The sequence below is a fragment of the Nicotiana sylvestris genome, chromosome 8 (genome assembly GCF_000393655.2).
Source record: "Nicotiana sylvestris chromosome 8, ASM39365v2, whole genome shotgun sequence".
Lineage (NCBI taxonomy): Eukaryota > Viridiplantae > Streptophyta > Magnoliopsida > Solanales > Solanaceae > Nicotiana > Nicotiana sylvestris.
This window is the reverse complement of record NC_091064.1, coordinates 102,040,441-102,055,637: the sequence shown is the minus strand read 5'-3', so window position 1 is coordinate 102,055,637 and position 15,197 is coordinate 102,040,441. Positions and strand designations below refer to the sequence as shown.

The 15,197-nt window shown below is 33.8% G+C and overlaps 1 pseudogene; it reads right to left on the bottom strand.

Moving 5' to 3' along the window:
* Positions 1-8,045: 8,045 nt before the first annotated feature.
* Positions 8,046-13,651, bottom strand: LOC138875463 (uncharacterized; annotated as a pseudogene).
* Between the last annotated feature and the right edge of the window lie 1,546 nt (positions 13,652-15,197).

Genomic DNA, 15,197 nt, shown 5'->3' with positions numbered 1-15,197 from the left:
CCATGGCTGTGTAAGATGGAGATGGAGAAGAAAGAGCAAAGGTTTGGGGGGCGGATGACTTAGGTCATTTTTAGGGTTTTTTCTTCTTTTTTTTTGTTTTATTGTTTGTAAGATAATAGAGGTGTTAGGTTATGGACTGGGTCGACCCAGTTCGAAATGGACTGGGTCGTAGGAATGATTGGGCCATTTTTTGGGCCTGTGGCTTGAAATTGAAGAAGAGGCCCAATTCCGACTTTCTTTATATTTTCGCTCTTTTTTCTTCTTTTATTTCTCTAAAACTAAATTATAAAAATACTTAAACTATTATTAAGAATTAAATTAAGTTATAAAAGCGCAAATTAACTCCCAATAACAATTAATGCACAATTAAGTAATAATTAAGCATAAAATTGTATATTTGGACATTAAATGCTAAAAATGCAAACGATGCCTATTTTTTTGCAATTTTTTAATTTTTGTAAAACAAATTTAATTACTAACAATTGTAGAATTAAATCCTACATGCAAAATGCAACATATTTTTTGTATTTTTTATTAATTTAGCAAATAAGCAAACACAGAAAAATAATTATCCAAAAATATCACAAAAATACTCAAAATTGCACACCAAGGAAAAATCATTTGATTTTGAATTTTTTGGGAGTAATTCTCATATAGGGCAAAAATCACGTGCTTACAGTAACAATGACACTGTGTGATATACTTGAAATAGTGGTAACAATGACACTGGATGATATACTTGAACAGTGGTAACAATGGCACTGTATGATATAAATTGGTTAGGTAACAATGGCTGACCGGTCAGGTAACAATGACTGACCAAGATATTGCGCTTGGGCTGTAGGAGCCCCTCCGGAGTCTGTACACACCCCCAGTGAGCGCCGTCGACGATAAATAAATATGGATGGCTCGGGCTGCACGCCGCAGTGGGTACTGGAATGTACCATCATATGCATTGCATTGCATTCATGTATTTGTATTTATACTGGTGTTTAGCTGCTCAGTTCCATATGTTGCTGTATATTCGGATTGTAGCTTACTTTGTGTATTTACTGGATTTTCTTATCTTCGGACTGTAGTTACTTTTATTACTCACTGGGTCGGAGTACTCACTTTACTCCCTGCACCTTGTGTGCAGATCCAGGGCAGTCTCAGGCTCAGTAGATCCAGTTGATCAGCAGATCCAGCCTCTGGGAGTATCGAGGTAGCTGCACGGCGTTCGCAGCCATTGATCTTCTCCCTCCTATCCTATCTCTTTATTTCCGCATTATCGGACTTTGGATATACCGTGTATTAGGATGATATTCTATATTCTAGAGGCTCAGATTCATGACACCGGGTCCTAGTAGATTATATTGTGTATTTTGTTAAAATCTTCAGTACTTTAATCTTGCTTAATTGATATTTCTTTCCGCTATTTTTGATAAATTGGGTTAAGTGTTGAATAATGGTTGGACTTGCCTAGTAGTGTGTTGGGCGCCATCATGACCGGGATTTGGGTCGTGACAGATTGTAAGGATAAGAGTATACACTGCATCTTCTCTACCCTTAACTAGAGCCATACCTATGTTATCAACACCTTCGTCGATGGCTGTAGCATTAGTAACAAAAGCCTTTTCTTCTACAGATAAATGATTATCCCACCAGCCACGAAGTTGGCCAGTAAATCCTGCAATAATCATTTTGCAAATAGTTCTATCCGTATTTTTAACACTTTTACAGATAGTCGAATACATAAGCATTCTGTGTACGAGAATGGTTAATTGTCTATCAGTTAAACCATCAAGATTCCATTCATAAATTTCGGAACCGCTATAAGACGTATTAGTCTGATTCCAATCTCGTTCCTCAATCAACACATCTTGAGGAGTAGGACGAGGATAATAGTAAGTTTGCATCCTTGGTCTGTCAGCATACCTACTATTTGGTTTAACTATACCTTTGAGTTTATTAAACTCAGACCATGTCTCAGTTTTATAATCAGAAACGGTCTCAATTTTATCAGCAAATTTTTTTGATAAATCAATAGGTCTAATATTTAAACCAGAAAGCTTTTTATCTAGAAGCTGAGCTAAGTCATCAAGAGATTTAAATTTAAAATCCTGAATCTCAGGAGGTCTTTGAATATGAGTAAGAATTGCTTGATCAACTGTTTTACTTCCTGAAGTGGAGACAATATCAGTTGGTCATTTCTTAGTACTCATTTCTTTTATTAAAATAGTCAAATCATCAAGTTTTTTATCAAGAGAACCAATATGTTCTCCTAAATTTTTTACATACAAACCCAAATAATTGTTTTAAGAAATCAATTTATTAATTTCTGCGATACTAATAGCTGCAACATTATCATCAATAAATTTTTGAAAAGCAGTGAAAGTAATACCAGTATTATTAGGTAAAATAAAGGGAGCCTGGGGAGGATAAATTGCTTTAGTAATATTACCACTCCCATCTTTATAAGATCTTTCCAATACCTTTATATAAAGAGGCAAATAAGTTGTTATAAACCAAGGAACAAAATACATAATTTGATTATGCAGGGCACAAGTTTCATAAAATTCTTGAGATATATTGTTCAAATCATTCTTACTATAAGTATCAAAAAATCATGTTTTAAACTGGTTCCATTTATTACTAAAAAATTCCTTTTGAATATAATTACGTGCCCGAGAACCGGGGCTAAAATCAATTTGGTGTGGAATCATTAAATACTATTGGGGTCGAAATCCATCTCGGATACAGAAGGAATATCCTTATCTGAAATATTGTCATTGTCTTGAACAATATTTGTTTGAGGGTTAATCTTAACCCTTTCAACTACCTTAACCTTTTGATCAAGCTTATTACTAATTTGACTAGCAATGGTGTGTAAAGAGGCTGCACGATTGCGAGCTGGACCGTAGACTGGTTCAACAGGGGAAATATGTTGAATAGCAGGTAGAAGTCTATGATTAGAAAACGAATGTCTATTATAAATAGTAGAATTATCATCAAATTGAATACAAATCCTACCATCCGGATTTTGAGTGACATGCGAAAATTCAGTATTCGACAAGTCGTTAGTAATCTGACTTGGGGATATAACAGAATTTAAAGTCCAAGTAGTTGGAAAATTAATTTCTTCCCACCTAATAGGTCTCCTAGTGGTGACCTTGGACCTTGCAAAATTGGTTTCTACCAATATGGTCTGATCCGATGTATCGTATAACTTACATCTAGGATTCAAAGTAGATAACAATTTGAAATAAATCCTATAGGACAGACATATAAGTTCAGAACCAGGCGCATAATTATAACCATGCGTTTTCACATTTAAAGTCAAAGCATCAAGAATATTAACATCAGAAAGAGATAGTTGCAGATTGGGTTGAGTATTAAAGTATACTGGACCATAGGCCACTGTAGACTCTATCGAACCCATCAGAGACTGTCTGAAGTTCAGATTTCTAGCATCTCTAAGAGCTACTAAAAAGGTATCTGGTAATCCTTTAAGGGTTAACGGTTTAAATGCAATTTAAACCATACCAATATGCAGATAATAATAATGATATTTATATAAATCTATATCGTGTTTGTTTAACAAACGAATAGTCTGTTCAGACGAATTTAATGCTAAAGACTGCTCAGTCGTTTTTATCAATTGTTTAGAAGAAAGTTTATCAAACCAACCATAATCATAAATGGTTTTTATAGAAACTTTAGGAATTGTCCATTTATTTAATAAATCAAGGTTTTGAGGTATATCTACCTCTTCAAGTCTAGTACCTTTAGTACTTGTTTCTCCCAGATCCATTTCAAAAGCTTCATATCTATGTTGAATCTTTCATATCTATTACATATTTACCATGAAAGTATAGTATATATACTATATATATAGCTTATATACTATATACTATATCAGATGTAATAGTTTTCATATTTAGATTATGAAATTGTGATTGCAATTTATAAAATTCGTCACTATCACAAGTACAAATATCACCTTTACAGGCAATGCAAAAATCATCAACATTTTTATTATTATCAAAAAAATCAATTAACTCAACTTCGTCTTCAGATTCAGTCTCAGAGTAATAGTCAGATTCCGATCCTGAAGTGTATAACAAGCCATAAACCTTATCGCGTAACTCATCATCGAGTTCTAAGGTTTTCAGCTTTTGAAGCTTGCAATTTGGAGAAATATGACCAAACTTTCCACACTTATAACACTTAATATCAGCGATATCTCTTTTAGATCTATTCTTCGTAAATCGAGTAGATTTCCGATGCGCTTTTCTAGTATCACGTTCTTCCTTAGGCCTATATCTAGACCTTTTTTTCTTATACGGGCTATCCGGGTAAGGATACCTATGATATCTGTTTTTCTTCTTCCTACTTTGAGTAGAAGTTCCGGGTAAACCGAACTGGGTACAGAAGTCACCTAATTGGGATTTCTCTTTAAGCTTATCAATCTTAAGCTGTCTAGAAAGTTTTAACTCATTACACAATTTCAATCCTTCTTGTATACATACTCCTATAAGTTTACCATAGGTATAATTATTATACTGAATCTGGCTTCGGTCCATTTACCAGAGTGAAATCTTATTAGGTATTCACTCTTATTGTTGGGATTCACTTGTTTTAAAATCCCTCCATAGCCAACATTAGACGCATCTGTCTCGATAACCTTTTGCCAAGTAGGATTAGCAAGGGTTAAACAAGGTAAAGATTTAACATGTTGTTTAATACTTTTGACTAACGCAGTATGCTGGTCAGTCCAAGGCTACCTATGATCCTTTTTCAGCCTATCGTATAGAGGAGCTAGATCCCGTGATAAACTTTTGTAGAAAGGGGATATATAATTCAAACTTCCCAAAAATCTTTGTAATTGAGTCCTGTCAGTAATAACATCAGGAAATTTCGAGGCAAAATCAATTGATCTTTGTATTGGGGTAATTTTCCCCTGGAAAATATTATGACCCAAAAAACGAACATTCGTTTGGAATAGACTCATCTTTGGTTTAGAAATTACTCAAATAATTCGCTGTGACCATAAAAGTATCTTTATGCTATCTAAATTCACTAAGGGTCTTACATCTAAGCTCATTAAGTAAAGTTCGGATGGTCTCATGATTTGAGGTAAATCTACCATTGAAATGCTCTAAGATTGTAAGGATAAGAGTATACACTGCATCTTTTCTACCCTTAACTAGAGCCATACCTATGTTATCAACACCTTCGTCGATGGCTGTAGCATTAATAACAAAATCCTTTTCTTCTACAGATAAATGATTATCCCACCAGCCACGAAGTTGGCCAGTAAATCCTGCAATAATCATTTTGCAAATAGTTCTATCCGTATTTTTAACACTTTTACAGATAGTCGAATACATAAGCATTCTGTGTACGAGAATGGTTAATTGTCTATCAGTTAAACCATCAAGATTCCATTCATAAATTTCGGAACCGCTATAAGACGTATTAGTCTGATTCTAATCTCGTTCCTCAATCAACACATCTTGAGAAGTAGGACGAGGATAATAGTAAGTTTGCATCCTTGGTCTGTCAGCATACCTACTATTTGGTTTAACTATACCTTTGAGTTTATTAAACTCAGACCATGTCTCAGTTTTATAATCAGAAACGGTCTCAATTTTATCAGCAAATTTTTTTGATAAATCAATAAGTCTAATATTTAAACCAGAAAGCTTTTTATCTAGAAGCTGAGCTAAGTCATCAAGAGATTTAAATTTAAAATCCTGAATCTCATATGTCCGGCTAAACAAATTCATATCTATGTTGAAGAACTAATTTCTCTTGCATATTAACCATGAAGAATCCAGACTCTTTCAAAATATAAAGAAATTTTAATATAGTTTCTTGGCTTGGTTCCAAGATGGTGGTACAATCGACTCTGGTACTACTCTTATTGGCTTTGCCTTAGTGGCTACATCTAGCCAGCTGTGACATTAAAAGCCCGCTGAAGTTGTCAAAAGGGCTATCTCTTTCACAGTTAGAACTGCTAGACACATGGGCTCAATAAGAGTATGTATCAGACCCAGACAGGCCCCTTGCTTGGGTAAAAGGATATAGATCCTTCCATACAGTCATTAAACTATAATAGAATTCTCGTATATTTCGAACCTTTATTGGTCGTGCGGACTACCGCCAACCATCTAAGGTACTGAAGCAGCTAGATATGGATGGTCGTGCGGTCTAGCGCCCGCCTACCATGATCCTGGTGTAAAATGTCGTACGGTCTATCGCTCGCCTACCATGATCCTGGTGTAAAATGGTATCAGAGCTATATTCGATGTAAACTATTACATCTCTTAATATAGAGATGTATATATAGTATAGTATAATATATATACTATGTGCATAGTATATAAGCTATATTCGATATAACATTAGCTATATTAAGATGTCTATATCTGTATATAGTATAGTATAGTATAGAATAAGTACTACCTAAATGTACAGTATAGTCAACCAAATACTGTACATTTAGGTAGTGTGATTATGAATTTAGAATAAATCATCGGCCAACCGACTTATGCTTAGTGTAATTATCAATTTATATAAGCTAATTGTCACTAATAAACTTCTACGAAATGCAATTATCAATTTACGGTCGAATCGAACCTAACATTACCTAAGGATACTACTAAAGGACTTATACTTAGTGTAATATCAATATATAAGCTAATTACAACTAATACACTTACTAATTACAGCCTCTCTACCCTTCGGGGTAGGGGTAAGGTCTGCATACATATTACCCTCCCCAGACCCCACTTGTGGGATTATACTGGGTCGTTGTTGTTGTTGTTGTACACTTACTAATTACTACAAGTGACCGGAAAAGCCTGTCGGTAAACAACTGTTTTTTAGTAGTGTGTATTGTATATATAATATATCAATATATATATATATATATATATATATATATATATATATATATAAAGTTGTATATAAGATGTATATATAATATAGTATAATATATATATATACTAAGTGTATAGTATATAAGTTATATTCGATATAACATTAGCTATATTAAGATGTCTATATATAGTATAGTATAGCAGTATAGCAGTATAGTATAGTATAGCAGTATAGTATATACTAAGAGTCTGGATTCTTCATAGTTCATATCTATTACATATTTACCATGAAAGTTCCTAGACTATGATACCATTTACACCAGGACCGGGTAGGCACGGGCGGTAGTCCGCACGGCTATCCAGATCTAGCTGTTTCAGTACCTTCGAAGGTTGGCGGTAGTCCGCACGACCAGTAAAAATTCGAAATATACGGGAATTTTATTATAGTTTTAATGACTGTATGGAAGGATCTATCCTTTTACCCAAGCAAGGGGCATGTCTAGGTCTGATACAAACTCTTATTGAGCCCATGTGTATAGCAGTTCTAATTGTGAAAGAGATAGCCCTTTGACAACTTCAGCGGGCTTTAATGTCACAGTTGGCTAGGCATAGCCACTAAGGCAAAACCAATAAGAGTAGTACCAGAGTTGACTGTACCACAATCTTGGAACCAAGCCAAGAAACTATATTAAAATTTCTTTATATTTTGAAAGAGTCTGGATTCTTCATTGTTAATATGCAAGAGAAATTAGTTCTTCAACATAGATATGAAAACGCTTAGCCGGACATAGTCACGGTAGTGGAGAGAAACAAAGTAATTTAAATACTATACAATAAAATAAAATAAACAAATACCTTTAAGGACGGGACGCAAGGCCCTGAAGATGATGAACTGAACTTCGAAACTTTTATTTCCTTCAACTGATTTACAAAATGAAGAAGCTAAGAAGCTTAAAAGAATTTACAAGAGAGAGAGAGGGGAATTTTTTGATTCCTCCTCGAATGAGAGAGGGCTCCTACTTATAGGAGAAAAAACAAAAGGAATATATGTACAGTACAGTGGGTCCCTTATGCAGGTCCCTTATACAGTGTATTTATTGTGTATACAGTGTATCTACTGTGTATACAGTGTTTCTACTGTTGTAGTGGGGTCCTGTTATGGAGTCCTTGGCGGCTTCACTATTTTCCACTATTTCTTTCTTCTACTTTGTCCATCGTTTGTAGGAAATCTTCCACTTCTTTGATTTTTTTATCAGACAATATCCTTTCTGTCATCGTAGGTTGAGAATCTTCCTCTACATCATCGTTGCTTGTTTCACTTTGCATCGATGTGTCTGATTTTTCACATTGGCTTAAAGTTTGAAGCAAATTTCTTTTCACTTCTTCCAGATATTGGTTTATTAAATAAGTTTTATCTCCATCTTGAATGGAGATTCTCCTAGCAAAATGCTTGACTGAGCTATCATCAAATATTTTCTTCTGGGGAGTGGTCGCATATAACTGGATCTGTACTTTAATGGAATCCAATAATTCTTGACCGTATAAAATTTTTGTTTTGGGACCATTCTTGATTAACTTATCCCAAAAATTATTGTAAAAGACCCTATATAAGCAAGGGATCTGTTCTTCAGTAAACCCCAATTCGGGGGTCCATTTATGAATCCACGGAATAGATAATTCAATTAAGAAGTATATCTGATCAATTTTTTCTAAATAACAGATATGATCTGTATGATATAAATCAGTTAAAAACGGAGAAATTTTTGTCCATTCTTTGTATAACTTAAGAAATGGCTCAGGCAAGATCTTTGTTGTGGGGCCGTGATATGACCACCAGTTTAGAAACCAATTAGGGATAGGTCCTGCAAATATCTTTGCACATATTTTAATAAACCAAGTGTGTTTATGTGTATCATTGTTATAATATAATACTCTATTGAATGCCTGGATATAATCCCAGTAAGTAAAATTCATGGGTGATTTATTAAGGCTTATCTGCCTCTCTTTCATTGTGGATATCCCCCATTCTTCAACAGATATAATCTGCTTGATAATAATTTTTGAGAAGTTATAAACGTTCTCGTTGGTGTTATAACTGGAAAAGTGCTGGAATTCTGCATTACCTGTGCTGATGAGGATGGTCTCATAATAAGCACGGGTTTTATATGATTCACCTCGGTAGTATAACCCATTAATCAGGTATCTCTGGAATAACTTCCATGGTTCATCCTTTCGCTAAATCTCAGAGTTTTCTAAAAGAAATATTATTTCTTTCTTTGGTTAGTTTTTCGTAGGACTTGATATCATCATTGTCCTCTTCTCTAGCGATTGAAGCAAATGTATTACTTTGCTTTTTGGTGGCCAAATATTCCTGTAGATAACCGTATAATGGATTATCTCCTGGAATATCATCCAGATGTATAAACGGACCTACTGATGAATCTCCTTTATGAAATATCTTAGAGTTTATTAAACTCTTTTTTCCCGTTTGTATCACCAGAGAACTTGATGAAGATCCGTATGACGATCCTTGAGAATATGATTTACTAGGGGAATATCTTCCCCTACCTCTGCCTCTGGTGGCCCATGAAGGGTCCATTCTGCACAAATAACAAGTCAATTTATTCTGAGAAGTCATAATCCAACATATCATCCCTAACAGTTTCAGCATAATCATGAATAGAAAATTCATTATTAATCAAGTTATCAATGATTTCTTCAATTATCAATTCAATTATGAGACTTTGTAGGTCTCTGTTTAATCTAACCACTTTAAGGATAGTAATTAATAATTCTTCATCGAGAAAAGTCGTATAGAAAATCATAATCAGTCTAAGTATTCCCGGGATAAAAAATTCGGAAGGGAATTATCAATTCCTTTTTTGTATTGAATTTCAAAATCAAAAGGCGTCAGTTGAGCTTGCCATCTAGCAAATATTAATTTAGACGCATCATGTTTGAAATCTTTGTCAAACATATATTTAATAGATTGAGCATCAGTTTTTATTAAAAACTTTTGATTATATAAATCGTCTTGAAATTTTAAAACACATTTAACAATAGTTAACATTTCATGAGCCACAGTAGCATATTTCTTCTGGGCTTCGGTCCATTTACCAGAGTGAAATCTTATCAGGTATTCACTCTTATTGTTGGGATTCACTTGCTTTAAAATCCCACCGTAGCCAACGTTGGACGCATCTGTCTCAATAATATTTTGCCATGTAGGATTAGCAAGAGTTAAGCAAGGTAGAGACCTAACACGTTGTTTAATACTTTTGACTAACGTAGTATGCTGGTCAGTCCAAGGCTGCCTATGATCCTTTTTCAGCCTGTCGTATAGAGGGGCTAGATCACGAGATAAACTTTTGTAGAAAGGAGATATATAATTCAAACTTCCCAAAAATCTTTGTAATTGAGTCCTGTCAGTAATAATATCAGGAAAGTTTGAAGCAAAATCAATCGCTCTTTGTATCGGGGTAATTTTTCCTTAGCAAATATTATGGCCTAAAAATCGAACATTGGTTTGGAATAGACTCATTTTTGGTTTAGAAATAACTAGACCGTTTTGTATTACAATTTTCTTAAAAATATCAAGATGCTTAATATGCATCTCTAATGTTTTAGAAAATACTAATATGTCATCAATATAAACGATGATAAAATCTAGATAAGGGTTAAAAATATCATTCATAATTTTCTGAAATTCAGAAGGAGCATTTTTTAAACCAAAAGGCATGACGTTCCATTCATATTGACCAAATAGAACATTAAAAGTTGTTCTATAAGTATGCTCTTTAAAAATTTGAATTTGCCAATATCCAGATTTGAAATCAAATTTTGAAAATATATTGGCGTCATATAATCTAGATAGCAGATCTCTTTTATTGGGGATAGGATATCTAATCCATTTCAGATACTTATTCAAAAGTTTATAATTTATAACTAATCTAGGAATACCACGTTCCTTTTCCGCAACATTATTAACATAAAAGGCAGAACATGACCAAGGAGATTTTGAGGGTTTTATCAAACCCTTTTGTAACAAATTATCAATTTTATTTTTGCAGAATTCGACCAATTCAACATTCATCTGGCAAGGTCGAGATTTAGTGGGGATATCATCCTCGGAGAAGTTTTCTTCGTAAGGAAGAGTTACAATATGCCTTTTTCGGTTCCAAAAGGCACTAGGGTGATCGGCGCAAACATCAACAGCCATCTGTTCAACAATCAATTTAATCTTTTGCTGAACCTTAGCAGATTGTAAAGTATCGAATATATTCATGCTCAATATTTCTAATTGTAATGAATCAACATGCCTTTGTTTCATATTAATCAAGGCGTTAATATCTCTAGTTACGGGATCTATAACAAAAGAATAACTTATCTCTTTATCTTGATAAGTAGCAGAAAAACCCTGTGCATCTATGTTATTAATAGGGTAAATGGCATTAATAAAAGGGGTTCCAAGTATAATCAGAGGGTATAACTGGTTTTTTACCAAAAAGAAGAAATGAGGAATACAGACTCTATTTTGGCAAATACGAGTATTTGGTAATTTATACTCTATATCTAAAGCATGACCAGAAGCAAGTTTTACCAAATGAGTGGTCTTTTGAAAATATTTAGTAGGAACAAGAACCTCTTGAATACAACTTACATCTGCTCCACTATCAATCATTGCTACATCAGTTAGAGAGAAACTATTATCAATCAAGATAGTACATTTAATGTACCACTTATGAGCCGTAACAACTTGCATCATTCCTAAAAACATATCAGAATTTTCATTAATCGAATCAATCTTATCAGAAATTTCTTTTCCCTTTTCATTTGAAAATTCGGAAATTCCTTTAGCCGAAAAATCAGTTGGAAAATCAGTTAGAGAATTATTTTTCTCAATTTGAGTAATCTAGTGATCACAAATCATTTGATTTTGTTTAAGAGACTTAATATCTCTTTTCAAATTCTCAATTTCGATTTTCAAATCCTCAAACGAAGTATCTCTGCTTGGCGTATTTGTCTTATGAAGACGTTTATTAACTTCAGACAAAGAATATGGCGCAAAAATATTCAAATTCGTTTTTTGGTCTTTCAAAAAGCTTTGAACCACTAGAACTAGAACATTCAGTCAAATTTATAATTTTTTTACGAATGTTTTCATCAGTAATTTCCTTTAAAAGTTCTATTACATTGTCAGATGTAATAGTTTTTATATTCAAATCTTGATATTGTGATTGCAATTTATAAAACTCATCATCATCGCAAGTGCAAATATCACCTTTACAAGCGGCGCAAGTATTATCCAAATCTTTACTACTTTCAGATAAATCTATCAGATCAATCTCAGCTTCAGACTCAGTCTTAGAATAAGTATAATCAGAATCTGATCCGGAAGTGTATAACAAGTTATAAACTTTGTCATGTAACCCATCGTCTAGTTCTAAGGCCTTTAGCTTTTGAAGCTTGCAATTTGGAGCGATATGCCCAAATTTTCCACACTTATAACACTTAATATCAGCGAGATCTCTCTTTGATCTATTCTTCGTAAATCGAGTAGATTTCCGATGCGCTTTTCTAGTATCACGCTCTTCCTTAGATCTATATCTAGACCTCTTTTTCTTATACAGGCTATCAGGGTTAGGTTACCTATGATATCTGTTTTTCTTCTTCTTCTTACTTTGAGTAGAGGTTCCGGGTAAATAGAACTGGGTACAGAAGTCACCTAATTGGGATTTCTCTTTAAACTTATCAATCTTAAGTTGTCTAAAAAGCTTCAGCTCATTACACAAGTTTAAACCTTCTTGTGTACACACTCCTATAAGTTTACCATAGGTATAATTTCCATACGGAATTTCACCGTAACTACCTCTTAACGCTTTTCTTACTCTTTCAGTGAATAAGGAGGGAAGGTCGTCTATAAACTTAGCTTTCCAATGTTCATACTTGTTTTCGGGAAGCTCCGTAACCCTACTCATAAAAGTATCTTTGTACCATCTAAATTCACTAAGGGTCCTACATCTAAGCCCATTTAGTAAAGTACGGACGGTCTCATGCTGATTGGTAAATCTACCGTTAAAATATTCTAGAATTGTAAGGATAAGGGTATAAACAACATCTTCTCTTCCTTTAACTAGAGTCATGCCTATATTATCAACCCCTTCATCAACGGCGGTCGCATTAATAACCGTTGCCTTTTCTTCAACAGATAGATAGTTATCCCACCAGCCATGAAGTTGGCCAGTAAAGCCTGCAATAATCATTTTGCAAATAGTTCTATCTGTGTTCTTAACACTTTTACATATAGTTGAGTACATAAGCATTCTATGTACAAGAATAGTTAACTGTCTATCAGTTAAGCCATCAAGATTCCATTCATAAATTTTGGAACCGCTGTAAGACGTATTAGTCTGATTCCAATCACGTTCCTCTATTAACACATCTTGAGGAGAAGGACGGGAATAATAGTAAGTTTGCATCCGGGGTTTGTCGGCATACTTACTATTGGGTTTAATTAAACCCTTGAGCTTATTAAGCTCTGACCACATTTCAGTTTTGTAATCGGAAATAGTCTCAATTTTATCAGCAAATGTTTTTGATAAATCAATTGGTCTAATATTTAAACCAGAAAGTTTCTTATCAAGAAGGTCTGCTAAGTCATCAAGAGATTTGAATTTAAAATCTTGAACCTCAGGAGGCCTTTGAACATGAGTAAGAACTGTTTGATCAACCGGTTTGATTCCCGAAGTGGAGGCAATATCGGTTGGTCCTTTGTTAGTACTCATCTTCTTTATTAAAGCAGTCAAATCATCCAATTTTTTATCAAGAGAACTGATATGTTCTCCTAAAATTTTTACATATAAACCCAAATAATTGTTTTGAGAAATAAATTTATTAATTTCTGCGATACTAATAGCTGCAACATTATCGTCAACAAATTTTTGAAAGCAGTGAAGGTAATACCAGTATTATTAGGTAAAATAAAGGGGGCTTGAGGAGGGTAAATGGCTTTAGTAATATTACCACTCCCATCTTTATAAGATCTCTCTAACACCTTTATATAAAGAGGCAAATACGTTGTTATAAACCAAGGAACAAAATACATAATTTGATTATGCAAAGCACAATTTTCGTAAAATTCTTGAGAAATACTGTTTAAATCTTCTTTGCTATAAGTATCAAAAAATCAAGTTTTAAACTGGCTCCATTTATCACTAAAAAATTCCTTTTGAATATATTTTCTTGCCCGTGAACCTGGGCTAAAATCAATTTGGTGTGGAATCATTAAGTATCATTGGGGTCGAAATCCATTTCGGATACAGAAGGAATATCCTTATCAGAAATATTGTCATTGTCTTGAACAATATTTGTTTGTGGGTTAATTTTAACCCTTTCGACAGACTTATTACTCCCCTTTGTAGCAATAGTGTCTAACGATGCTGCACGATTTCGAGCTGGACCATAGACTGGCTCGACAGGAGAAATATGTTGAAGAGCAGGTAAAAGTCTATGATTAGAAAACGAATGTCTATTATAAACAGTAGACTTATCATCAAATTGAATACAAATCCTACTATTCGGGTTTTGAGTAACATGCGAACAATCAGTATTTGACTAGTCATTAGTAATCTGACTTGGGGATATAACCGAATTTAAAGTCCAAGTAGTTGGGAAATTAATTTCTTCCCACCTAATAGGTCTCCTAGTGGTGACCTTGGACCTTGCAAAATTGGTTTCTACTAATATGGTCTGATCCGATGTATCGTATAACTTACATCGAGGATTTAAAGTAGACAATAATTTAAAATATATCCTATAAGATAAACATATAAGTTCAGAACCAGGCACATAATTATAACCATGCGTTTTCACATTTAAAGTCAAGGCATCAAGAATATTAACATCATAAAGAGATAGTTGCAAATTGGGTTGAGTGTTAAAATATACTGGACCATAGGCCATAGTAGATTCAATCGAACCCATCAGAGACTGTCTGAAATTTAGATTTCTAGCATCTCTAAGGGCTGCCAAAAAGGTCTCTGGTGACCCTTTAAGGGTTAAAGGTTTAAACGCAATTTGAACCATACCAATATGCAAGTAATGATAATGATGTTTGTATAAGTCAATATCGTGTTTGTTTAACAAACGAATAGTTTGTTCAGAAGAATTTAACGCCAAAGACTGTTCAGTCGTTTTTATCAATTGTTTTGAAGCAAGTTTATCAAACCAACCATAATCATAAATGGTTTTTATAGAAACTTTAGGAATAGTCCATTTATTTAATAAATCAAGGTTTTGAGGTATATCTACCTCTTCAAGTCTAGTACTTTT